At 38.5% G+C, this 26,614-nt stretch overlaps 1 protein-coding gene across 13 annotated transcripts in view; it reads left to right on the top strand.

The window, feature by feature from the left end:
* Window positions 1–26,614, top strand: part of NUMB (NUMB endocytic adaptor protein) — a 196,245-nt gene that overhangs the window by 11,698 nt on the left and 157,933 nt on the right. The window contains exon 1 of one of the 13 annotated variants that reach the window (XM_032593403.1): window positions 10,145–10,167. The exons of the other annotated variants lie outside the window; for them this stretch is intronic. The gene's annotated coding sequence lies outside the window, so the exon portion shown is untranslated. Of the gene's footprint in view, window positions 1–10,144; window positions 10,168–26,614 lie in introns of those variants that run through there. 13 annotated transcript variants of the gene reach the window in all.

Here is a 26,614-nt window from a genome sequence, read left to right as displayed (position 1 = left end):
TTATTTTTTTTAATGTTTATTTATTTTTGAGAGACAAAGAAGAGGACATGAGCAGGGGAGAGGCAGAGAGAGAGGGAGACACAGAACCCGAAGCAGGCTCCAGGCTCTGACCTGTCAGCACAGACCCTGACATGGGGCCCAAACTCACGAACCACAAGACCATGACCTGACTCAAGTCGGACACTCAACCGACTGAGCCATCCAGTCGCCCCCATCCTTATGTTACTTTATACTTGAACATTAAATGAAGTTCAGGTATCATTTTTCTGCTTACAGGGCAACCTTGTGTCTGTAGTTCTAGGCAAGCTTCCCTGCTGGACTTTTAATGGAAATTAGGGTCAGATTTTTTAAACATGTTACTTAAAGGAACAATAGTTTCTATTATACCCCTTCTTTTTTCCCTCTCTCCCTGCCTTTCCCCTCTTTGACTCACCTACCCTAGTATCTTTTTATCTAAAGAAGACACTTCTTTTGGATTAAACATATAGCCTTTTTCTGAGGGATGATCAAATACTAAGGCCTTATTCTTTATGGAAATTCAAGGAAATGTTCTATAGTGATGTTTAAAAACATAGAGAAAAATTATAAGGATTTTAATTAGCCGAGGTAAATTCACAATCAAGAATTAACATCATTAATGTCAAAGTTTTTTTTTAATATCAAAGTTTTCTATGTAATCCTAGTTGAAAGTGAGAAATAGCATGCTATTTTCCTTTTCATTTAAAGTATAGTAAAAATATAGTTCTTTTACAACTTGTGCGATTTACTTAGCCTTTTGAGATACACTGATTCTTTTTTTTTTGAGAGAGAGAGCGAGCAGGGAGAGGGGAGAGAGTGAGGGAAAGAGAATCCCAACCAGGCTCCGTCTGTCAGCACACAGCCCAATGCAGGGGCTCAAACCCAGGAACCTCCAGACAATGACCTGCCAAGAGTCGGACGCTTAGCTGACCAGCCCGCCCAGGCTCCCTGAGATAAACCGATTCTTTGTTTTAAGAACATTTAACTCTAAATTGAGCCCTTTTTTTCTGTGTTTTAATATGCATTAATTGTTTTCTTTTTGGAGATCTTAAAAGCAAAGTATAGTATACATCTTTTATATGGTATTTGAATTTTATGTGTTTCCTCTCTGTAGAGTTCTGAGGGCAGTACTTTGCCAAGTAAGAACTAATGTCCTGGGAAATTAGGTTGCTGGCTTGACTTCTTACTGTGCTTTTCTCATCTTTTTCATTGCTTTGTAAAAGAGCTGGGCTTACTTCTGTGGAAAATAACTAAATCACCTAATTATTTTCCTTAGCTCAAATTAAACATGATTGGTATACATTTGCATCATATTGAATTCTGTAACTTTTTCTTGTTATAGACTTGTTTAACATACCTTGAAGGTATGATAAGGCTTTGATAAGTTGGCTATTTGTATAGCCAAGTAATACTAATGGTGTGTTCCTTCAATGAATGTTCTTATTCTTTAGGTCTTTTCCCCCACCTCTAGTGGACTTAATCAGTGTAGGATATCACTTGTGCAAGAAAGCCCAGATACTTGTGAAATATAATCAAAGTCTCTATGATATTGACCCTTCATTATTTTTTAAATGATATTAACATTTATTATGTCTGTGTTTACCTTATGCAAGTTTTTACTATATACATAATTTTGGAACTTGCTTATTCTATTCTACTCTATATACAGAGAGAGTGTGTGCTTGAGTGGGGGTAAGGGGCAGAGGGAGGGAGGGAGGGAGGGAGGGAGGGAGAGAGAGAGAGAGAGAGAGAAAATCTTACGCAAGCTCTACACTCATCACAGAGCCCTATACAGGGCTTGATCCCATGACCCTGGGATCATGACCTAAGGCAGAAATCAAGAGTCAAATGCTCAACCCACTGAGCCATCCAGGAGCCCTTGGAACCTGCTTTTTTTTAACATGCATTTTAATATCATTACAATTATTTGAAAACAGTTTCAAACTGCTGAAGAAAATTCTATTAAAGGATATATCATCATTTATACAACGAGTTTCCATAGTTTTCACATTCATATTGCTTATTAATTGCCAATTATTATAAACAAATCTGGGGCACCTGGTGGCTCAGTCAGTTAGGTGTCTGACTTTGGCTCAGGTCATGATCTCACGGCACATGAGTTCGAGCCCTGTGTTGGGCTCTGTGCTGACAGCTTAGAGCCTGGAGCCTCCTTCAGATTCTGTGTCTCCCTCTCTCTTTCTGCATCCCACCCCCACTCACGCTCCATGTCTCTCTCTCTCTCAAAAATAAACATTAAAAAAATTATAAACAAATCTTCATTTATATTGCTAAACATATAATCTTTATCCACATTTCTATATTGTTAAGATAGATTCCCATAAGTAGAATTATCAAGTTCAGGTTTACATTTCTAAGGGTTCTCAAGAGAGCAAAACATTGCATAATTTCTTTCTAGAAAAGGTTGTACAAATTTACATTCCCATTAACAATGTATGAGCTTGAGATATATATCTTTGCCAGCAGTGTTATCATTTAAAAATATTTGCTAATTTGATAGGGAGAAAAGAGTAACTAGTCTCTGAAATTCATATTTTATCACTAGTGGAATATTTTAAATATGATCATTAACCTTTAAGTATTTCCTTCAAGTGAAGTTATGTTTCTGTTCTTTGTCTTTTTTTTTCTCTTTTTGAGTGATCTCTAATTTTTTTTTAATGTTTATTTATTTTTGAGAGAGAGAAAGTACGTGTGCACTCATGAGCTGGGGAGGGGCAAAGAGAGAGGGAGAGATTGAATCCCAAGCAGGCTCCGTGCTGTCAGCACAGAGCCTGATGTGGGGCTCGAACCTGTGAACCATGAGATTGTGACCTGAGCCAAAATCAAGAGTTGAATGCTTAGCCAAGTGAGCCACCCAGGCGCCCCACATGGTCTCTAATTTTTATGTGGAATCTAGGGATGGATAATATTCAAAGCTGTGATTTAATTTATGTAAGTGATCAGCAAAAGTGGTTTAATGTCCTTTTCAATTCTGTTTTGCCCTCCTTCCTTGCAACTGCTTTCTGATTTTGTCTGTTCTTGAATTTCATATAAATGGAATAATACTATGTATATTCTTTTTATCTGGCTTCTTTTGCGTAACATACTTTTGAGATTAATTTTGTTTTATATTTTTTTATTAAGGAAATGGAAAGTTACAGCAATAGTATTTAAAATGCCTTTTAAATACAATGCCATTTAAGCCCTAAACCATGGTTTGAGTATTCAGTTTATCTCAAGTACAAGTTGTATCTCCCTAAGACACTGTTTCCATCATAGTAGCCATTTTAAGCCAGCCATCTTTTTATACATGGATAATTTCTGGAGGGAGCATTTAGGATGAACATGCACCAAGAATGCATAAGAAAAGAAAATATATGCGTACATACCTTTAAGAGTATCACTTAATAAAAGGAGTATCACTTAATAAGACCCTGGGGTTTATTTGGCTCTTAAAAGCACCAAGTTAAAAATTTTCAAAAGTTTATATTATGGCACAAAACCTCAAGTGAGTTACTAAACAAAAAATAAGATTATTTTCAGAATAAAAATTATTTTCAACTAGGGATAAAAATGCATTTTAAAATGAGACAGAATTTGAAGAAAATAAGACATCCTCATTGAATAATAAATTCATATCATTATTTTAAACAACAGATAATTTCCTAGGTCGTACAGTATTCCATTTTATGAATATCACACTTTGTTTTTCCATTCTTCTGTTGATAGACATTTGCATTATTTCCAGTTCTGCCTGCTTTGAATAAGGCTGCTATAAACATTCTTGTACATGTCTTTTTGGGAACATATGTTTCATTTCCCTTGGATGAATACTTAAGAGGGGAATTGTTAGGCCACAGGGTACATGTATGTTTATAAGAAATTGTTGGGGGTGCCTGGGTGGCTTAGTTGGTTAAGTGCGTGACTTGGTTTTGACTCTTGGTTTCGGCTCAGGTCATGATCTCATGGTTTGTAAAGTTGAGCCCCACTTCAGGCTCTGCGCTGAGAGCGCGGAACCTTTTGGGATCTTCTCTCTCCCTCTTTCTGCCCCTCCCCTGCTTGCTTGCTCGCTCGCGCACTCTCTCTCTCTCAAAATAAATAAACTTAACCATTTGGCAAATTCTTTTTTTTTTTTTTTTTTTTAATCTACTAGCAGTGTATGAATCCAGTTGCTGCCAATCTTTGCCACCACTTGGGTTGTTAATTTCTTTGATTTTTTTAGCCATTCTCGTGGGTACAAAGTGATGTGTTAGAATGGTTTTAATTTGCATTTTCCAGATGAATAAAGATGTTGAACTTTTTTTTTTTAAATCTTTACAAAGCAAATTTGCAGATTAATATCAAATATCTTAATAAAAAGTTCAGGATGTTTTATTACTACATATGGATCTAGACTTATTAATCTGATTTGTAAGATCAGAGCTTAATTTGTAATTAAAAGTAAAATGAAGGGGTGCCTGGGTGGCTCAGTCAGTTGAGCGTCTGACTTTGGCTCAGGTCATGATCTCATGGTTTGTGGGTTTGAGCCCTGCATCAGGCTCTGTGTCGACAGACAGCTCAGAGCCTGGAGCCTGCTTTGGATTCATGTCTCCCTCTCTTTCTGCCGTCCCCCGCTCACACTCTTTCTGTGTCTCTGTCTCTCAAAAATAAATAAACATTAAAAAAAATTTTTTTTTAAGCAAAATGAGAAGGATTTATTTCAAGCGTATGATTTTTCACAAGTTATATATTGTAGTGATAATTCATACAGATTTATTGGAGTTAAGAAAAAATTGGCTGTTTATTATTTGTGAGAATTTTGTTTGATAGTAAATGATTCAAAAGGAAGACTTGAGGCTGTGTTTTGTAGAGCTTATTTTGAATTTGGTACATTGAATCGCTGATTCAGGAACATTAAAATTGCGTAATCTGGCTAGGAAACTAGTCTGTATTTGAGCCACATGTGAGAACTGATATCTAGTAATGGGATCAGGTAGTAATAATACTAGCAGCAGCTAATGCTGTATTCTAGGCATTGTTCTAAGTGCTTTACGTGCACTAATTTAATTCTTGCAATAACTCCTATGAGGCAGGTGTTATTATCCTGTTTTCTTGTTGAGGAATCTGAGGCACAGAGGTTAAACAATTTGCCCAAAATCAGAGCAAATGGTAGACTCAGACATAGATAATCTGGCTCCAGAGGTCATATTCTTACCCTTCAGTGCTTAAGTGATTAAATGCAGTCAATTTTTAGTTTTTTATAGAGCACTATCCTTGTGTGGCAGTGGTGGTCATTGTTTAAATTGGGATTTCTTTTCTTTTTTATGTTTATTTATTTATTTTCAGAGAGAGAGAATCCCAAGCAAGGATTCTCAGCGCGGAGCCCCACACGGGGCTTGATGTCACAAACCATGAGATCATGACCTGAGCCGAAAAACCAAGAGTCAGACGCTTAAGTGACTGAGCCACCCAGGCGTCCCAAATTGGGATTTCAAAGTTTGCAAATAGGTTCTCTGCAAGTCTCTCTCACTTCACTCTTAATACTCCTGTCATATATCCCAGGGTGGGGGTGATTTATGGAAGGAAAGTTTTATCTGAATTAAGAGATGGTGAACAACTCTAGTAACCTGAGATTGAGTGCTTTCCTAGAGAAGATGTCATTTCTGTTTGTACCTTAATTGAGCCTTGGAATTGGAGCAACTACTTTCAGACAGTCTTCAGCAGTGTTTGTTTAACTGGTCTTTGTAAAAATCTCTAAATGTAAATGTTTAACATCCTCTGGAAACAAACTGAGTGAGATATGAGGTTGATGGAATTTGTGACTGAAAAATATTGGGCCTAATAACAGCACTCCCTAAACACTTGATATTTATAGATATTTATAATGTGCTGACACAAGAATCCATTTTTAAAACTCTTTTCTTCCTGGGGCGCCTGGGTGGCTCAATTGGTTAAGTGTCCGACTTCAGCTGAGGTTATGATCTCATTGTTTCACAAGTTCAAGCCCTGTGTCTGGCTCTCTGCTGACAGCTCAAAGCCTGGAGACTGTTTCAGATTCTGTGTCTCCTACTCTTTCTACCCCTCCCCCAGTCTCACTCTCTGTCTCTCCAAAAAATAAAAACATTAACAAAATTAAAGTTATTTTCTTCCTGAATCTCTCGCATGTTGGATTTAGATAAGATTAATCTTTTAGAGTAGGGCTAGGGTTTTTTTTTTAAGTTTATTTTATTTATTTATTTTGAGGGGGTAGGGAGGGCAGAGAGAGAGGGAAAGGATCCCAAGCAGGCCCTGCATTGCCAGCGCAGAGCCCGATGTGGGCCTTGAACCCACAAACCGTGAGATCATGACATGAGCCGAAATCAAGACTTGGATGCTTAACCGACTGAACCACCCAGGCACCCCCTAGATTTTTTTTTAAGATTTTATTTTTAAGTAAGTAATCTCTATACCGAATGTGGGACTTGAACTCATAACTCCAAGATCAAGAGTTGCACACTCCACTGACTGAACCAGCCATGTGCCCTGTAGATTTTTGAATTTCTTTGAAAGAAGGTTAAGGAAGGAAATGAAAGTATGTATTGGCTTTTTATGTTGCCACACCTTTTGTATCTTTCCCCACTTCTGATTTGACGTTGTTGATATCATGGGTAACTTAAAGAAATTGGGGTAGATGGGAAGTATTTTGTGTGTATTGAATGAAAGGATGTAAACTCTTCAATAAAGAAATCATGAGATAGGAGTTTAATTCCTGTGTGGCCACGCTATGATTTGCCTAAATGTTTTAATCTCTCTGGGTCTTTGTTTTTCTTTTATGAAGTGATGGTATTGGATTTAATGATCTTTAAAGTTTTTTTACTGCTGAAATATTCAAATTATTCTGAAATTATAATGAATAATATATGAATATAATTAAGTTTTTTAAACAGAAAATAAGTGCCAATGCTGTTTATAGAGTAGCAACCATTTGTCACCAATCTTCATTAAGGATTGTAAGTCATATATCATTTCTATTTACACGTGGGCCTTTTTTATGCTCTGTTTGCCTATCTCAGAGCTGGTATTATACTGTCTTTATTTACTGTAGCTTTGTAATAAATTTAGGTGTCTGGTATGGTGAGTCAGCCTCATACCCCCATGTTGTTCTTCTTTAAAATTATCTTGATTATTCTTCTAAATCTCTCTTAACCTTTAAAATTCTATGATTTTTGTGTATACTGTTTAGACTCCCTGGGTATTTTATCAGTAATCTGTACATTCTTATTGAATGAATATAGTGAACAACAGCCAGTTACTGTCTAAAGGCTTATGAACAACAGTGTTACAACTTAATATCAGTAAATTACGACTTTTGAGAATTTTGCTAAAAAACTTGCCTTTGTCTTTCAGACGTTTTTAAATAAATTATTCTCAAATTTGGGCTGGGTGTAATATTAAGTATCTTGAGTGGGTGTGATATTAAATATCTTGAGTGGTCATACTCCCCTACCCACTGCCTGCCACCTCTTTCCATATTCCTTTTGGATTAAAGTTTTGGAAGGAGTAAGATTTTTGAAAAATTGTTATTTAAAATCTTTTGTTTTTAATTTTTTTAAGTGTTTTTATTTTTGAGAGAGAGAGAGAGAGAGACAGCACATGAGTGGGGGAGGGGCAGAGAGAGAGAGGGAGGCACAGAATCCAAAGCAGGTTCCAGTCTCTGAGCTGTCAGCTCAGAACCCAGTGTGGAGCTTGAACTCGTGAACCATGAGATCATGACCTGAGCTGAAGTCAGTCACTTAACTGACTGAGCCACCCAGGTGCCCCCAAAAATTGTTTAGACAGTTTAAAACCACCTTAAAAGTCATGTTAAATTCCATGTGAAATTGATGAAACATTCTTTCAATGAGCATGATCACTTTTTAAATTTTTTTTTTAACGTTTATTTTTATTTTTGAGACAGAGAGAGACAGAACATGGATGGGGGGAGGGTCAGAGAGAGAGGGAGACACAGAATCAGAAGCAGGCTCCAGGCTCTGAGCTGTCAGCACAGAGCCCGACGCGGGTCTCGAACTCACAGACCGTGAGATCACAACCTGAGCCGAAGTCGGACGCTTAACCGACTGAGCCACCCAGGCGCCCCAAGCATGATCACTTTTTACTTTAAAACTAGTTGTGTATATGAGCTCCATCATTTGAAATTTAGATCTGGAAAGGACCTTAGTTTTCATTTACTTGAAAATACTTTATATTGGGGCACCTGGGTGGCTCGGTAGGTTGAGTGTAGGAATTTGGCTCAGGTCACCATCTCATGATTCCTGAGTTCGAGCCTTGCATCCAGCTTACTGCTGTCAGCATGGAGCCCACTTAGGATCCTCTGTCCCCCCTCTTGTGGCACTCCCCCCACTTGTGCTCTGTCCCTCAAAAATAAATAAACCTTGGGGCATCTGGGTGGCTCATTCGGTTAAGTATCCAATTCTTAGTTTTGGCTCAGGTGATCTCATGGTTTATGAGTTTGACCCCTGCATCAGGCTCTCTGCTGTCAGCATGGAGCCTGCTTTGGATCCTGTCTCCCTCTCACTCTGCCCTCCCCTGCTCACTCTCTCTCCCTCTCTCTCGAAAATAAATAAGCATTAAAAAAAAATAAACCTTTAAAAAGAAAAGAAAATACCTTATATTTTCATTTTATAGTGGGTGAGGTTGAATTCTGTAGCACACTCACTGAAAATTTTCTGTTCCCTAACTAACATCATTGAATATTTCATTGGGATTCTACAGTTTCTCTATGCTGTAGCTGTTTTGATCTTGTTAGCCTCCTCTTCCTGTGTGTCCTTCACTTTTTGCCCTTTTTGTCTTTTTATTAAGGCTGTTTGCTCTGCTTCGAATGAATGTTTTTTTTCCTGTTATCCTTCTAAGCCATAATAGAACCATCTTCTTATATGAGGGCTTTCTTATTCATCACTTTTTCTACATTATATCTCTTTCTCTTTTGATCCCATACCACTTTGTAGCAAAATTATATGGCATAGTATCTGCTTTGCATTTATTTATTTATTTATTTATTTATTTATTTATTTATTTTTCTGCTTTGCATTTATAGTTAAATATACATTTTTCTCCTTAAGTAGATAATGTACATACTGGGAACAGGATCTTTGTCACTTTGACTTATTCTTTGTCACTCCCACAGTTGCCTATCATAGTTCTTTGCATGTAGTGGATCCTCAGTGGTGTTGGACTTGAGTTAACTTAATCATCTCTGCCCCCATGAAACGTATAATGTAGTGGAAGGGGATATACAATAAGAAGATAAATAAGTACACAGGAAAATTGCCATTTTAGAATATGCAATGAAAATAATAGTATGCTGTGATGGGAGAATAAAGGGGGGAACTAGTTTTGATCTTGTTGGAGAAGGCCACACTTAGGGTTGACATTTGAATTGCTATGAAGAATTAAAAGGAGCCATCGTGCACAGAGCTAGAAGTATTCTGTGCATGTGAGAAGACTAAAGTGGGAAAGAGCTTGAATTTTTGAGGAACTGAAGTAAGGCTGGAACCTCCTAGGTGTGAGGAAAAGTAGCTTTTAAGATGCTACTTTAGATAGGTATAAAGAGGTCAGATCATGAAGTGCCTTGTAGGTTGCTGTAGGGGATTTGGATTTTGTTCTAAAGGTAATGGGATACTATTGAAGGATGGTAAGCAGAGGATAAGATAAATATGATCTACATTTTGAAAACATAAATGGCTGTTATCTAGTAATTGGATTGTAGGGAAGCAAAAAAGAAAGCAGGAAGAGCAATTTAGGAGGGTGTTGGAAGTAGAGACAGAAGTGGATGGATTCAAGATACATTTTAGCTGTAGAGTTTTCAAGATTTACTAATGGATTAGATGTGAAGGAGAAAAAGAAATCAAAGGAATAAAAGCTTATTCCCAAATTTCTGGCTTGGCGTTTATTGAGATATAGGTGGAGTGGGAAAAGAACATTTAAAAAAATCTTTTTTAATATTTATTTTTTATTTATATTAGAGAGACAGAGTGCAAGCAGGGGAGGGGCAGAGAGATGGAGACAGAATCTGAAGCAGGCTCCAGGCTCCAAGCTGCGAGCTGTCCGTACAGAGCCTGATGCGGGGCTTAACCCACAAGCAGTGAGATCATGACCTGAGCCGGAGTTGGATGCTTAACTGACTGAGCCACCTAGGTACCCCGAACATTTTTTTTTTTTAATTTTTTTAATGTTTGCCCATCCCTGACAGAGAGACAGAGCATGAGCAGGGGAGGGGCAGAGAGAGAGGGAGACACAGAATCTGAAACAGGCTCCAGGCTCTGAGCTGTCAGCACAGAGCCCGATGCGGGGCTCGAACTCACACTCACAGACTGCGAGATCATGACCTGAGCTGAAGTCGGACGCTCAACCGACTGAGCCACCCAGGCGCCCCCCAAACATTTTTTTAAGAGGATGAGAATGATTGTTTTGGATCTGTGAATTTCCAAGTGACATCTGAAATGATAATGTTGGGATATGGGCGGCTGGAGCTTAAGGAAAGGTGCTGTTGGGAATTGTCATTATATAGATGGGATTGAGAGGCATGAGGAAAAGGTAAGATCAGCTGTCTGGTACTGAGCTCAGAGCAACCCCAAATATGCTATCTGATGAAGGGGGAGGAGGGAGTTTATATGGGGAAAAACTAGGATTTGTCATGTCATGGAAGCCAAGAGAGGAGAGAGGAACCGTGCCAATTTGATATATCAAAATGGAAATTATTGACAATCTTGTGTTGGCCATCTCTGTATGTCTCTCCAGATCTGTTTTTGCCCTTTTCTTCTCTGCTTTGTGCTTCAGAAGGCTGACCTCCATGGTTTATATCACCCAGGCTTCTTTGCCTTCTAGCTTCATGTTGTGTTCTGCCAGTGGAGGTACAATTGACAGGAGATTGGACAGTGGAAGGAAAAAGAGATTAGGGTTTTTATTCCTTTTCCTCTTCCCTATGTGGCTGCAGTTTAGGCAAAAACTGCATACCTCCACCTGTGGCTGCTTAGCTGCAAAGTACCTTTTCCACTGCCATAGCCTTTTCTGGTTCCAGTAACTTAAGGTTACAGAGAGGTGAGAACTTGTACCCCTGTACTTTCTAGGTGTTTAGAGAAGGTAATAGCTTCTTAATAGCTCTCTAAATAGTCTGTCCATTAAGCTCTCTTCATTTATTCCTTTAAGTGTGCTGTTTAAGAGGCAGTTTCAATGAACTTGTGAAGGTAGATCAGTTTGGAGCAGGTTGAATAGTGAATGAAAGGTTGGGAATTAGAGACTGTGAGAGCTGATACTTTTCTGAGAAATGTGACTATAAATGTCAACTGAGGAATGGGGGTGGAGGTGGGGCATAGCTGTGTAGGGAATGATGGGGTACTCGTAAAAAAACCCTGTAACTATGGGAGGTAATGGTACATGTTTACATGAAAATGAGAATGATCTTGTAGAGGAGGAACAATTGATGATACCAGAGTGAATTATGAAAGGAAGGAAATCTTTAAGTGAAAGATACTACCAAGAGCAAACTTCAGTGGCCATTTAATAGTAATCAGAGATACTTACTCATTTTAAAGTAGGGGAAAAGAAGATGACTGGTTCAGTTTTGGGGGGGGTATGTTATAGATTTGGTTGTGGAAAAATAGGGAGCTTTCATCTGATGGCTTCTATTTTCTTAATAAAAGTATTGTAAACTAAGGAGCAGGAGAAATGGAGAGGAGGGGTGAAATGTTTAAGGATTGAGGACAAGTTATACAACAGCCACTACAGAGAGCTTTTAGAGTAATATTGCTGTGGTTGAAGTTGTTAATTGTGAATTTAGGACAGTAATCAGTCTGAGTGGATATGTGATTTTTGTCACTATTTGGCTGCTCTGTTTTGGTCATAGAGAAGGTTAACAGGAGTTTTGGTAGGAGAGTGTGAAGGAGACGTGGGAAACATTAAATTGGGTGCAAGCAGTAATTGAACTGTGAAATCTGTATTGGATAAAAAAGACAAGTGAAACCAGGAGAATGATAGGGAGAAAGTGGAAGTGGAGGGTTTCATAAGTAGGTGGTCTCATTAAAACCAACATTTATTTGGGGGCACCTGGGTGGCTCAGTTGGTTGAGCATTTTTTTTTTTTTAAGTTTATTTATTCATCTAGAGAGAGAGCACAAATGGGGGAGGAGCAGAGAGAGAGGAAGAGAAAGAAAGAAAGAACGAATTGCAAGCAGGCCCCGAGCTCTTGCTGCAGAGCCCGATGTGGGGCTTGAACTCACAAACGGTGAGATCACGACCTGAGTATGATTTCAAACATGACATTTTTAAAGCCTATTAAAAAATATCTATTTGATAAATATGAATATTTATCAAATCAACATCCTTTGTTAACTGCTTTCTACATATATATAGCACACAGGAAAATTTCCTCTGATAAATATCTGGATCTATGTGGGATCTTTCTTTTTTTTTTTTTTTTTTTACATTTATTTATTTTTGAGACAGAGAGAGACAGAGCATGAACGGGGGAGGGTCAGAGAGAGGGAGACACAGAATCTGAAACAGGCTCCAGGGCCTGACGCGGGGCTCGAACTCACGGACCGTGAGATCATGACCTGAGCCGAAGTCGGCCGCTTAACCGACTGAGCCACCCAGGCACCCTATGTGGGATCTTTCTATGAAATTTTTAACATAAGATATAAATTTATTTTTCCTTAAAACCATTAAAAAGCTCTTATTCAGGGGTACCTGGGTGGTTCAGTTGGTTAGGTGTCTGACTCTTGATTTTGGCTCAGGTCACAACCTCAATAGTTTGTGAGTTCAAGCCCCATGTCGGGCTCTGTGCTGGTCTTGTGGATCCTACCTGGAATTCTCTCTCTCCTCTCTGCCCTTCCCCAACTTGTGCTCCCTTGTGTGTTCTCTCTCTCTCTCTCTAAATAAAAACTTAAAAAAAAAAAACCAAAAACCCAGAAACCTCTTATTCATTGCTGGTACAGTCTTTTTAGAAAACAGTTTGGCAGGTACTCATATACAGTTAAACACACACGTACTGTAGTGATCTAGTAGTTCCACTCCTAGGACTCAAGTGAAAGGAAAACTTACAGTCAAGCAGAAACCTCTGTGCTAATGCCCCAAACTGGAAACAAATTCAAATGTACTTCAACTGTGAATTGATCAACTCTGGTACCTCTGTACAGTGGAATACTATTTGGTAGTGCATACAGCAGCATAGGTGGATATCGAATGCATTATGCTGAGTGAAAGAAGCCAGACATAAAAGGCCACATACTGTATGATTCTATTTTAAGATATTTTGGATTTAGTGAAGCTAAAGGGACAGAAAACTGTGGTTGCCAGGGAGTGGGGGGCATGCGGGAATTTTTTTGGGAAGTATTCTACATTGCCTGTATCTGTTCTGTATCTTGATTGTAGTGATGGTTATGTGACTGTATGTATTTTTCAAACTCAGAAGTATACACTTGAAAGTGAATTTCGGGGGGTGCCTGGGTGGCTCAGTCGGTTAAGTCTCCGACTTTGGCTCAGGTCATGATCTCACATTTGGTGAGTTTGAGTCCCATGTCTGGCTCTGTGCTGACAGCCTGCAGCCTGTTTCAGATTCTCTGTCTCCCTCTCCCTCTGCCCCTCCCCAACTTGTGTGCTGTCTCTCTCTCTCTCTCGCTTACTCAAAAATAAACATCAAAAAAAAAACAAAAAACTGAATTTCAGGGTGCCTGGGTAACTCCAGTCGGTTGCATTCAACTCTTGATTTTGGTTCAGGTCATGATCTCATGGTTTGTGAGATCAAGCAAGCCCCACGTTGGACTCCTTGCTGACAGTGTGGAGCCTGCTTGGGATTCTCTCTCCCCCTCTTTCTCTGACCCTATGTGCATGCATGTGCTCTCTCTCTCTCTCCCTCAAAATAAATAAATAAACATTAAAAAATATTAAGGTACTTTGGAAAACTCTCAAGGAAATGTTTAAAAAAATGTTTTTTAATGTTTTATTTATTTTTAAGACAGAGAGAGACAGAGCATGAGTGGGGATGGGGCAGAGAGAGGGCGACACAGAATCCGAAGCAGCTTCCAGGCTCTGAGTTGTCAGCATAGAGCCGATGCAGGGCTCGAACTCACGAACTGTGATATCATGACCTGAGTGGAAGTCGGACACTTAACTGACTGAGCCACCCAGGCGCCCCTCAAGGAAATGTTTTAGATTCTACTTATGTGACTTTTTTGGGAGGAGAGAGTGATAGGCATCATTAGCATTTGTAAAGTTCTTTGAAACTTTAGAAAACATGAAAATTTGGAATTTGTTTATGTGGAGCAAACATTCCTGTCAGGTGTTTTAAAGAATGTTATAATGTTAGAATTAGTAGGGAAAAAGAACCTGAAGCCTAAGTTAGGTTAGCCAAAGTCACACAACTAGTTAGTGACAGAGGTAGGTCTAGAATTTAAGTAACGGATTACTAATTTGATGTTTGTTTTACTAAAACACACTTTTTATTCTGAGTTATTCCTTCTAGAGACTATTTTTAATTCCTTTTCGGAACCTTTCAATTGTGTCATCCTAAAGCTGGAAACCACTCCCTTCCTAGTGGTAGGAAAGTCCTGTGTCTGGTTGATAATAGGACTGTGTCTGGTTGATAATAGGAAGGCTAAATTTGAGAGATCCTGCATCACTTAAAGTTTGCTTAGACATAATCAACAAGTTCAGTTATAAAGACACTTTTCTTTAGTTGTGGCAACCTGTATGCTTTAGTTTTGGAGTTGTCAAAGGCTACCAGTTAGAAATAGGTTTTTGTAACTTTATTGCATTAAAAAAAAAAACAACCCTTTTCAGATTATCATGATTATTAAGTGGTAGGTTTTTTCTGGTTATTTTAAGTAATGAGGATTTATCTTACAAATACCCATGGGTATGAGGAAACACCAGAAAGTCTTAATTAGTTACACATTCAGGAAATGGAAAATGGAATGTCCAGAATATAACAGATTTGTCTTCTTTTTTTAAAGGAAAGTATAATTTAATTATTTTCTATTATTTTCTTTAAGTTTTTATTATTGAAGTATGGTTGACATACAATGTTATATTAATTTCAGGTGCACAATATAGTTATTAGACAATCCTATACATTATACAATGCTCATCTCAGTAAATATAGTGACCATCTGTCACCATACAGTGTTATTATTAACTATATTCCCAATGCTGTACTTTTCATCTCTATGACTTATTTATTTTATAACTGGAAGTTTGTACCTCTTAATCCCCTTTACCTATTCTGCCTATCTCCTGTTCTCTCCCCTCTGGCAACCACTAATTTATTTTCTGTGTTTATAAGTCCGTTTCTATTTTGTTTTGCTTTTTAGATTCCACATATAAGTGAAATCATGTGGTATTTGTCTTTTGATGTCTTACTTATTTCACTTAGCATAATGCCCTTCAGGTCTGTCCATATTGTTGCAAGTGGCAAGACCTCATTCTTTTTTATGGCTGAGTAATATTCCTCTTGTATGTCTGTGTGTGTGTAACACATCTGCTTTATCCATTCATCTGTCGATGGACACTGAGGTTGCTTCCATGTCTTGGCTATTGTAAATAATGCTGTAGTGAACAAAGATGCATATATCTTTTTGAATAGTGTTGCTTTCTTTTGGTAAATACCCAGTAGTGAAATTATTGGATCATATAGTATTTCTATTTTTAATTTTTTGAGGAACCTTCCTACTGTTTTCCATAGTGGTTGCACCGATTTACATTCCTACCAACAGTGCATGCAGGTCCTTTTTTCTCCACATCCTCGCCAACACTTGTTATTTCTTTTCTTTTGGATAGTAGCTATTCTGACTGGTGTAGGTAATAGCTCATTGTGGTTTTGATTTGCATTTCTCTGATGATTAGTAATGTTGAGCATCTTTTCATGTGTCTCTTGGCCATCTGTATGTCTTCTTTGGAAAAATACCTATTTAGGCCCTCTGCCCATTAAAAGATTTTTTTAAATGTTTGTTTATTTTTGAGAGCTAGAGAGTGCGAGTGCGAGCACATGCACATGAGTGGGGGAGGGGTAGAGAGAGACAGAGACACAGAATCCAAAGCAGACTCCAGGCTCTAAGCTGTCAGCACAGAGCCCAACGGGGGGTTTGAACCCACCAGCTGTGAGATCATGACCTGAGCTTAAGTTGGACACTTAACTGACTGAGCCACCCAGGCGCCCCAGGCCCTCTGCCCATTTTATTATTTATTTATTTATTTGTTTGTTTGTTTTTTGTTTAACTTTTTTATTTTTTAAAATTTACATCCAAATTAGCATATCGTGAAGCAATGATTTCGAGAATAGATTCCTTAATGCCCCTTACCCATTTAGTCCATCCCCCCTCCCACAACCCCTCCAGCGACCCTCAGTTTGTTCTCCATATTTATGAGTCTCTTTTGTTTTGTCCCCCTCCCTGTTTTTATATTATTTTTGTTTCTTTTCCCTTATGTTCATCTGTTTTGTCTCTTAAAGTCCTCATATGAGTGAAGTCATATGATTTTTGTCTTTCTCTGACTAATTTCACTTAGCATAACACCCTCCAGTTCCATCCACATAGTTGCAAGTGGCGAGATTTCATTCTTTTTGATTACCGAGTATTACTCCATTGTATATATATATATACCACATTTTCTTTATCCATTCATCCATCGATGGACATTTGGGCTCTTTCCGTACTTTGGCCATTGTTGATAGTGCTGCTATAAATACGGGGGTGCATGTGTCCCTTCGAAACAGCACACCTGTATCCCCTGGATAAATGCCTAGTAGTGCAATGGCTGGGTTGTAGGGTAGTTCTATTTTTAGTTTTTTGAGGAACCTCCATACTGTTTTCGAGAGTGGCTGCACCAGCTTGCATTCCCACCAACAATGCAAAAGAGATCCTCTTTCTCTGCATCCTTGCCAACATCTGTTGTTGCCTGAGTTGTTAATGTTAGTTATTCTGACAGGTGTGAGGTGGTATCTCATTGTGGTTTTGATTCGTATTTCCCTGATGATGAGTGATGTTAAGCATTTTTTCATGTGTCGGTTGGCCATCTGGATGTCTTCTTTGGAGAAGTATCTATTCATGTCTTTTGCCCATTCTTCACTGGATTATTTTTTGGGTGTGGCCCTCTGCCCATTTTAATCAGATTATTATTATTATGTTTATTTTTAGCGTTGAGTTATATACACTCTTTATATATTTTGAATATTAACCCCTTCTCAGATATACCATTTGCAAATATTATTGAGACGTAGTGAGCTTTTACTGTCCCTCTGTGTTCACCTCCCTCCTTGTATAGAAATTTTATGCTTGCCTGTGGACCCCAATTCTAGAACCGGGTTTAGAGTTCTTGCCCTCCAGAGATATTGGTGATAGTGTGGATATTGCAGATCTAGTCACAGAGCTAGCAGGTGGCCTGGTTACTTTTTTGGTTTTGAAGCTGGGTCTGTGTCCTGCAACCTTCATTGGAGTGATTTAGTATAAACCATACCTCCAGGCAGAGTTGGCAAGTTGTGTTCTTTTTTTTTTTTTTTTTTTTAAAGATTTTATTTTTAAGTAATCTCTGTATCCATTGTGGGGCTTGAACTCACATCCCTGAGCTCAAGAGTCGCATGCTCCACTGACTGAGCCAGCCAGGCACCCCAAGTTTTCTTTATGAGGGAGCCCTACCCCAGCCCTTGCTCTGGCTTAGCTCTGATAAACCGTCTGTCTTATATGGAGCACTTTTAGTCCCTGTTCCCCAGGGAAGCCAAACTTCCAGCTGCCACTGTTTCTGGACTAGGACCCTAGTGGGTTCGTGGCTTTAGCACTGCTTGCCAATTTGCATTTATGTTTCTTAGTGCTGCTTGAGAGAGATTTATGTTATTTTTTGAGCTAGTTATGCATTGTTTATTTATGTATTTGACATATTTTGTATATTGTTATTTGGGTGAATTTACTGCACCACATAGAAATCTTTTTAATCTTTCAAAGTCACAGTTTTTCATCTTTAAAATTGGAATTATAGGGGCTCCTGGGTGGCTCAGTCAGTTGAGCGTCCAAGTTCAGCTCAGGTCATGATCTCACCGCTCGTGGGTTTGAGCCCTGTGTCCTGCTTTGTGCTGACAGCTGGGAGCCTGGAGCCTGCTTCGGATTCTATGCACCCCCCCACCCCCACCTTTTCTGGCCCTCCCCTGCTCGCACTCTGTTGCTCTCTCAAAAATAAATATTAAAAAAATAAAAACGAAATTTGAATTATAGCCATTACCTCTTGTTTTTTATGCTGATGAAATGAGATTACATACATACTGTATCTGAATTCTATGAACAATGCCTAGCCTATATAAGTGCTTTATATATGGTAGCTCTTAAATTTTCAAGTAAGTCCTGTAATTCCTTTTTGGTTTCTGTGTTTAGACAGATATCTATATCTATATCCATTTCCATATCCATATCTGTATGTATAATGACCCCAAAACACTGGTCAATCAGTATTTGAAATTTCTGCAAATATGTCTGGGGATTATGGCATGTTTTGAGGCTTTTGGGTAAGACATTTAAATCTAATTTTAATGTGTGTCTTAGCAACTTTGAATTTGAGGTTTTTCAAGATGAATTGCAATTTTTTTCAATATAATAAAGTGCTTAAGTGCTTAATTCTTTGTATTTGTGCTGGCATTTTAAAATATTCAAACAATTGATATTAAGTTCTATTGCATATATTTTCCATTAGCTACTAATAAAAAAAGTCAGTGCAGTATGTATAGATATCACAGAGATTATGGAAGTTGTAATGGAGTGAATTTCAAGTCAGGAAAAGGGAAGTGACAGTGTGTATGAGGGAGAAAATTAGGGTTTTGTTTGAGGTAGAGTTTTTGGCTTAAACAATCATAGTTATGACTGAGTATAACTCTTCTTTGGGAAAGAGGAACAAAATGGTGAGATAAAATTTAAGGCAGGTGCTCCTGGCTGGCTCAGTCTGTAGAGTATGTGACTCTTGATCTTGGGGTTGTAAGTTCAAGCTCCATGTTTGGGTCTAGAAATTACTTAAAAATAAAATCTTAAAAAGTATAAGACAGCATGTGTGTAGTTTATAACTAATATGCTTGCATATTTTCACTACCTAAAGTCTTCACCCTACTCAAACTTTACCTGTGAATTTAGAAGTATAGATGAAAAGAAATTGTTTCTTTTAAAATAGAAATTCAAGGGGCGCCTGGGTGGCTCACCTGGTTAAGCTTCTGACTTTGGCTCAGGTCATGATCTCTCTGCTCATGAGTTCAAGCCCCACGTTGGGCTCTGTGCTGACAGCTTAGAGCCTGGAACCTGCTTCGGATTCTGTGTCTCCCTCTCTGTCTCTCTCTGCTCCTCCCCTGCTCACACTCTGTGTCTCAAAAATAAATAAAAACATTAAAAAAAAAAAAAAAAAAGAAATGTCAAGGGGTTCCTGGGTGGCTCAGTTGGTTAAGCCTTCAACTCTTGATATTGGTTCAGGTTGTGATCTCACAGTTGTGGGATCAAGCCCTGCATCAAGCTCCATGCTGAGTATGGGGCCTGCTTGGGATTCTCTCTCTCCCTCTCTCTCTGCACCCCCCTCTCCACACATGCACTCTCTCTTTCTCTCTCTCTCAAAATAAATAAACATGAAAAGACATAAAATAGAAATGCCAAATTATTATTCTTGGGTTTTGGATTCAATTTAGTGGAGAGTTGAGTCTTGTAGATTATTGTCTATTACTTTTTAGGAAGACTATATTATTCTGCCCTTTAGAGATGAGTCTAAGAAGATTGTGCTTGCTGATAAATGATCTTCCTTATTACTTCAGTTGAAATAATAAGATATACTACTTCCTTTTTCCTTTTACATCAAACTCTGAGTATGCCTTTGCTTTTATTTTTGTCTTATATTGTAAACTATTGTGTGCACATGAGTGTTTGGATCGATGAAAGTGTATTATCAATTAAGCATAGCACAATACTATTTAGAGTTTTAAGTAATCTACCAGTCATGAATGAGAACTAATTCAATATGCCATCTCATCATTTTGTTATCCTCAAATGAACTTCAGAGAATTTATTCTGAAAGGACTGATCTAGTAACTACGTTAGAGGTGCTGTGGTTAAGCCGAGATTTTATAAAGTTTTTAATGGTTATGCATTTCTCCCCAAATAGAAAGGTTTTAAAAAAAATACATTGTTAATCCTTTAACTCTCAGAATCAATGGTGTGGTTCTGGAATGTTGGATTAAGTAGAAGATTGATTAAAATTGCGATCCAGAACCTTTTCGATGTTAGGAAGTAATTACATACTATATATCATGGTAATTGCTAAAATTTTACTTTTTTCTGGGGTGTCTGGCTGGCTTAGTCAGTGGAGCATGCAACTCTCTCTTTTTTTTTTTTTAATTTTTTATTGTTCATTATTTTTGAGAGAGAGAGAGAGAGAGAGAGAGAGAGAGAGAGAGAGAGAGACTGAGAGCAATCAGAGAAGGGGCAGAGAGAAAGGGAGACATAGAATTGGAAGCAGGCTCCAGGCTCTGAGCTCTCAGGACAGAGCCCAACGCGGGGCTCAAACTCACAGACCGCAAGATCATGACCTGAGCTGTAGTTGGCTGCTCAACCGACTGAGCCACCCAGGCACCCCAACTCTTTTAAAAAAAAGTATATTTATTTATTAGAGGGTGCGGGCGCATATGAGTGGGGGAGGGGCAGAGAGAGAGGAAGAGAGAGAATCTGACAGCACAGAGCCTGATGCAGGGCTTGATCCCATGAACTGTGAAATTATGATCTGAGCTGAAATCAAGAGTTGGATGCTTAATTGACTGAGCCACACAGGCACCCCTGTGACTCTTGATCTTGGGATTATAAATTTGAACTCCATGTTGGGTGTAGAGATTACTTAAAAATCTTTAAAAATTTCTCATATTCAGAAATAACTACTATGGGTAGTACAACTGTCTGTGATATATCAAAATACATCGAGATTTTATATTGATCTTTTGCTGTTAACATTTTTGTTGTATTGACTGATGAGTTGTTTTTTTTTTTTAATTTATTTATTTTGAGAGAGAGAGAGAGAGAGACAGCACAAGGTGGGGAGGGGCAGAGAGAAGGAGAGAGAGAATCCCGAGTGTGCTCCATGCTGTCAGCACAGAGTCTAATGTGGGGCTCCAGCTCATGAATCGTGAGGTCATGACCTGAGCCGAGGTTGGATGCTCAACCGACTGAGCCATCTAGGTATCCTAGTGAGTTTCTTTTTATCTGTATTGCCATATTGAATCTTTGTGAAGCAGTATAGTTTGATGGAAAGAACACAGGATTTGAAATCCGAGGACTTGAAGTCCTGTCTCTCAGTTTACCAGCTCTGTGACTTTGACCTTTTTTTGTTGTTCTCCTTATAAGTAATATAAAAAGAATAATGGTATCTGTCTCATAGAATTGCTATAAAGATTCAAATTAAATAATGCTCTGTAAACTATAACATGTTTTGAGTGTTACAGTGCTTTTCAATTGGGACATTTGTTGTATTTTAGCAAAATAACACTGCCCTCAAAGATTGATGTCACATGGGTGAAAAAATTGCCAACCTTTGGTTTAATGTATCAATTTCATTTAGGGTAAGTATCCTTGTGTTTTAATCTGCCTTTATACTTTCTCTAATAATAAATTTCTTCGCTGTATGAGGATTTCTTCTTTGCCAAAGTTAGAAATTGGGTAGGCTTTATCATTACATTCAGCTTTATGGTGTCATGAAAATAAAGGCTGTATGGAGGCCACACTGGGACTTATCCTTTCTTGTAGTCACTGGTTTTCAATGGGGTCAGTACCCCTATGAATGTTTGAATTTTTGAAGGTGCACTTTTGGTTGCCACAGTAATGAGGGTGGGGTGGGTATATATTATTGGCATTCAATGAGTAGGAGCCAAAAATGCCATATATTCTACAATGTTGGAGACAGTTCTGCATGATTTTTGAACTTTTTCCCAGATCTTGTAGGTGAAAAACCTGTTTGCACTTATCTGATGTTAATTCTGTTATGCATTTAAACACATTAAAAAAGGTTTTTTTGCAGCGTTCTGCCCATGGGTCCTGTCCTCTTGCTTTAGTAAAATCACCTTTTTGCACCAAACCAAATAAAAAAACAAACACATTGTTTTTAATGTTTATTTTTGAGAGAGAGCGCAAGTGAGGAAGGAGCAGAGAGAGAGAGAGGGAGACACAGAATCTGAAGCAGGCTCCAGGCTCTGAGCTGTCAGCACCGAGCCAGACATGGGGCTTGAACTCACGAACTGTGAGATCATGACCTGAGTGGAAGTCAGACACTTAACAGCCTGGGCCACCCAGGCACCCCACATTTAAACACATTTAAACAAAGTAGTATTTTGTATGGTTTTAATAGACACTAAATTTTCCAGGAATGCAACTACTTAGTCTTACATTGTACTTTGTTTTGTTCAGAACTTTAATGAGTTGTTAACTGTTTTGGAAAATCGTATTACCGATGGCATTGCCCCTTTTGGCATCTGATTTTCCAGTACAACTCATTTGTGTCAGTCTACTTTGTAGATGTCGTGTGCATGGCATTTCTGTGTATATGTGCCAGTGTCTATTTCCTTAATAATATGAAATCTAGGATGGTTATACCTGAGCATTTACATATTATAATGTATTATTTTAAGTTACTTTCCTTTTTCTTATATTACATCAGGTATCATCTTAATTTTTAAAAACTGAGGATAGAGGGGCGCCTGGGTGGCTCAGTCGGTTGAGCGTCTGACTTCAGCTCAGGTCACGATCTCACGTTCCATGAGTTCGAGCCCCGTGTCGGGCTCTGGGCTGATGGCTCAGAGCCTGGAGCCTGCTTCCGATTCTGTGTCTCCCTCTTTCTCTGCCCCTCCCCCGTTCATGCTTTGTCTCTGTGTCTCAAAAATAAATAAATGTTAAAAAAAAATTTTTTTTTTAAACTGAGGATAGAAAAATTGCCTTCATTTCAGGTTTGTGCTCTTAAAAAAAATCTTATGTTTTAGTGGGGTTTCTGGATGAAGCTTATATATTTTTTTTAATTTGATTTTTTATTTTTTAAAATTTACATCCAAATTAGTTAGCATATAGTGAAACAATGATTTCAGGAGTAGATTCCTTAATGCCTCTTACCCATTTAGCCCATCCCCCCTCCCACAACCCCTCCAGGAATCCTTTCTTTGCTCTCTATATTTCAGAATCTCTTCTGTTTTGTCCCCCTCCCTGTTTTTATATTATTTTTGTTTCCCTTCCCTTATGTTCATCTGTTTTGTCTCTTAAAGTCCTCATATGAGTGAAGTCATATGATTTTTGTCTTTCTCTGACTGACTAATTTCACTTAGCATAATACCCTCCAGTTCCATCCATGTAGTTGTAAATGGCAAGATTTCATTCTTTTTGATTGCTGAGTAATATTCCATTGTATGTATTTACCACATCTTCTTTATCCATTCATCCATTGATGGGCATTTGGGCTTTTCCCAAACTTTGGCCATTGTTGATAGTGCTGCTATAAACATGGGGGTGCATGTGTCCCTTCGAAACAGCACACCTGTGTCCCATGGATAAATGCCTAGTAGTGCAATGGCTGGGTTGTAGAGTAGTTCTATTTTTAGTTTTTTGAGGAACCTCCATACTGTTTTCGAGAGTGGCTGCACCAGCTTGCATTCCCAGAACGAAGCTTATATTTAATGGGACTTTACATTGCCTGCCCAGGGAGAGATAGGAGGTGCATGTTGACCTATGTTATAGGTGTCCATCCTTCTTTTTCCTTCCCCTCTCTTTTCCTTTTCTGTTTTCCCTTCCCATTATGAAGTATTTAATACGCAGACGAGAATATGGTACTGTGTATGTAAGTAATGAAGCGTGTAATAAAACCAATAGCTGTGAACTCATCACCCAGGTTAAGGAATAGAACATCACCAATATTGTTGGTATATTTCTCCTTGATTTCCACTCACCTGCCTCTCCACTGGGGGTGAAACTATTCAGAAATTTATTTTGGTTTTATTATTCCCTTCCTTTAAGTTTACTGCATTTGTATGTATTTCAAAACTATATTGTTTAGTATTGCCTATTTTTTAGATGTAAAAATGGAACCATGTTACACATATATACATATACTATGTATATATTTTTATTTGCTTTGGCTAATCAGTATTTTTTTTTTAAGTTTATTTTGAAAGAGAGAGAGAGAGAGACAGAGACAGAGAGGGAATCCCAAGCAAGCTCCGCACTGTCAGCACAGAGCCTGATGTGAGGCTCAAACCCACGAACTGTGAGATCATGACCTGAGCCAAAATCAAGAGCCAGACGCTTAACCAGCTAAGACACCCAGGCACACCTCAGTATTTTGTTTTTAAGATTCATCCATATCAGTGTGTGTAACCATGATTCATTTTCTCAGATATATGTATTCATTGTAAGACTGTACCACAATTTATCTTTTCTTCTAAAGATGGACATTTGTTTTATTTCCATTTCGTTGGTATTGCACACATATTTTTGCTTGTCTTCAGGTGTAAACATACAAGCATTTCCCTACAGCAGTGAATTTTAAACATTTTTGATATGGTGACCTGCCCCCCATACACAGAGTTGAAAGAAAAATGAGATTGGTATTCATCCTTAATATAGGTGATGCACTCATCTCTTCCATTTTACTTCTCTCTCTCTCTCTTTAATTTTTTTTTAACGTTTATTTATTTTTGAGACAGAGAGAGACAGAGCATGAATAGGGGAGGGGCAGAGAGAGAGGGAGACACAGAATCCGAAACAGGCTCCAGGCTCTGAGCTGTCAGCACAGGGCCCGACGCAGGGCTCGAACTCACGGACCGTGAGATCATGACCTGAGCCGGAGTCGGATGCTCAATCGACTGAGCCACCCAGGCGCCCCTCTTTCTCTCTTTAAAAAAATTAAAAAAAAAAGTTTTATTTCTTCTTGAGAGAGAGACACACAGAGTGTGAGTGGGGGAGGGGCAGAGAGAGGGAGACACAGAATCTGAAGCAGGCTTTGGGCTGAGCTGTCAGCCCAGAGCCTGATGTGGGGGCTCCAACCCAAGATCATGACCTGCGCCGAAGTTGGATGTGTAACCAACTGAGCCATCCTGGTGCCCCTACTTTTCTCGTCCTCTTTAAGTGCTAATTGTGACCCAAATGTTTTCACAGTTTAAAATAGGTGTCTTGGTTTCTTGTGGAGAGCAGTGTGTTGACTTGACTTAACCTTGCCTATAGAGTGTGCCAGAGGGCAGCATCTCATGAGGTGAGAGTGCACCTGGATAAGCAGAGCACTGCTCCCACACCTGGAAACTTCTGGTACTTGAGCTCAATAAAGTTTCAGATAGGACTAAATTTGGATTCACCCCTTACATACCTTTCACTCCTTTATGGAATGAATTACTTAGGTATGCCCTAATCAAATATGTGAGTTATACCAGAGTCAGACCATTCTCAGAGGATGCAAGGGGCAAGATGGGATTGGTTGGAGCTTTCTATTCTTGATGTTTACTTTGATGTCCGACTTGGCCCTTCTTTTTGCTTATTTTGACCATAAGCTGTGTATTCTCAAAGGATCACATCTCGGTAGTTTATTCTTCAGTTTTCTGGTGATTTTCTAATGTGCATATGCAGATACTCGAGATCTTTCCTCTTACTGGAGTTCTTTGCTATATTCTAGGTAGCTTGATTTTTTTTTGCTGAAGAGGATGAGAGTTAGTTTACATGGGAATTTATTTGACTTTCATCTTAAGTAACTTGTAAAAAGCACAGAAGCTACATGTTTTAACTCTGATTTAGTGTCTTATTATTTAGAATAGGTATGTGAACTGTAATTTACAGAGCTATGCTTTGAACTTCAGATGAAGAATATTTACATTTGGTACTATTTTTTTTATATTTAGGTTTTTAATTTAATTCCAGTTAATGTACAGTGTTATATTAGTTTCAGGTGTACAGTATAATGATTCAACAGTTCCATACCTCATCCTGTGCTCATCATGACAAGTGCTCTCACTCTCTAATCTCTGTCACCTATGTAACCCATCTTCCACCCCCCTCCTTTCTGATAACCATCAGTATGTTCTCTATAATTAAGAATCTGTTTCTTGATTTCTCTCTTTTTCCCTTGTTTGTTTTGTTTCTTAGAGTCCATATAATGAAATATGGTATTTGTCTTTCTCTGACTTATTTTGCTTAGCCTTATACTCTCCAGCTCCATCCATGTTGTTGCAAATGGCAAGATTTCATTCTTTTTATGGCTGAATAGTATTCCATTACACACACACACACACACACACACACACACACACACACACCACATCTTCTTTATCCAGTCATCAATCAATGGACACTTGGGCTGCTTCCATATCTTGGCTATTGTGAATAATCCTGCTATAAACATAGGGTGCATGTATCCCTTTGAATTAGTGTTCTTGTAGTCTTAGGGTAAACACCTAGTAGTGAGATTACTGGATGGTAGGGTAGTTCTACTTTTAACTTTTTGGAGAACCTCCGTATTGTGTTCCACAGTGGCCGTAACGGTTTGCATTCCCACTAACAGTGCACATGTGTTCCTTTTTCTCCACATCCTTGCCAACACCTGTTGTTTCTTGTGTTGTTGATTTTAGTCAT

This window comes from Lynx canadensis, chromosome B3 (assembly GCF_007474595.2).
Source record: "Lynx canadensis isolate LIC74 chromosome B3, mLynCan4.pri.v2, whole genome shotgun sequence".
Classification (NCBI taxonomy): domain Eukaryota; kingdom Metazoa; phylum Chordata; class Mammalia; order Carnivora; family Felidae; genus Lynx; species Lynx canadensis.
This window is presented reverse-complemented; position numbering and strand designations above follow the sequence as displayed.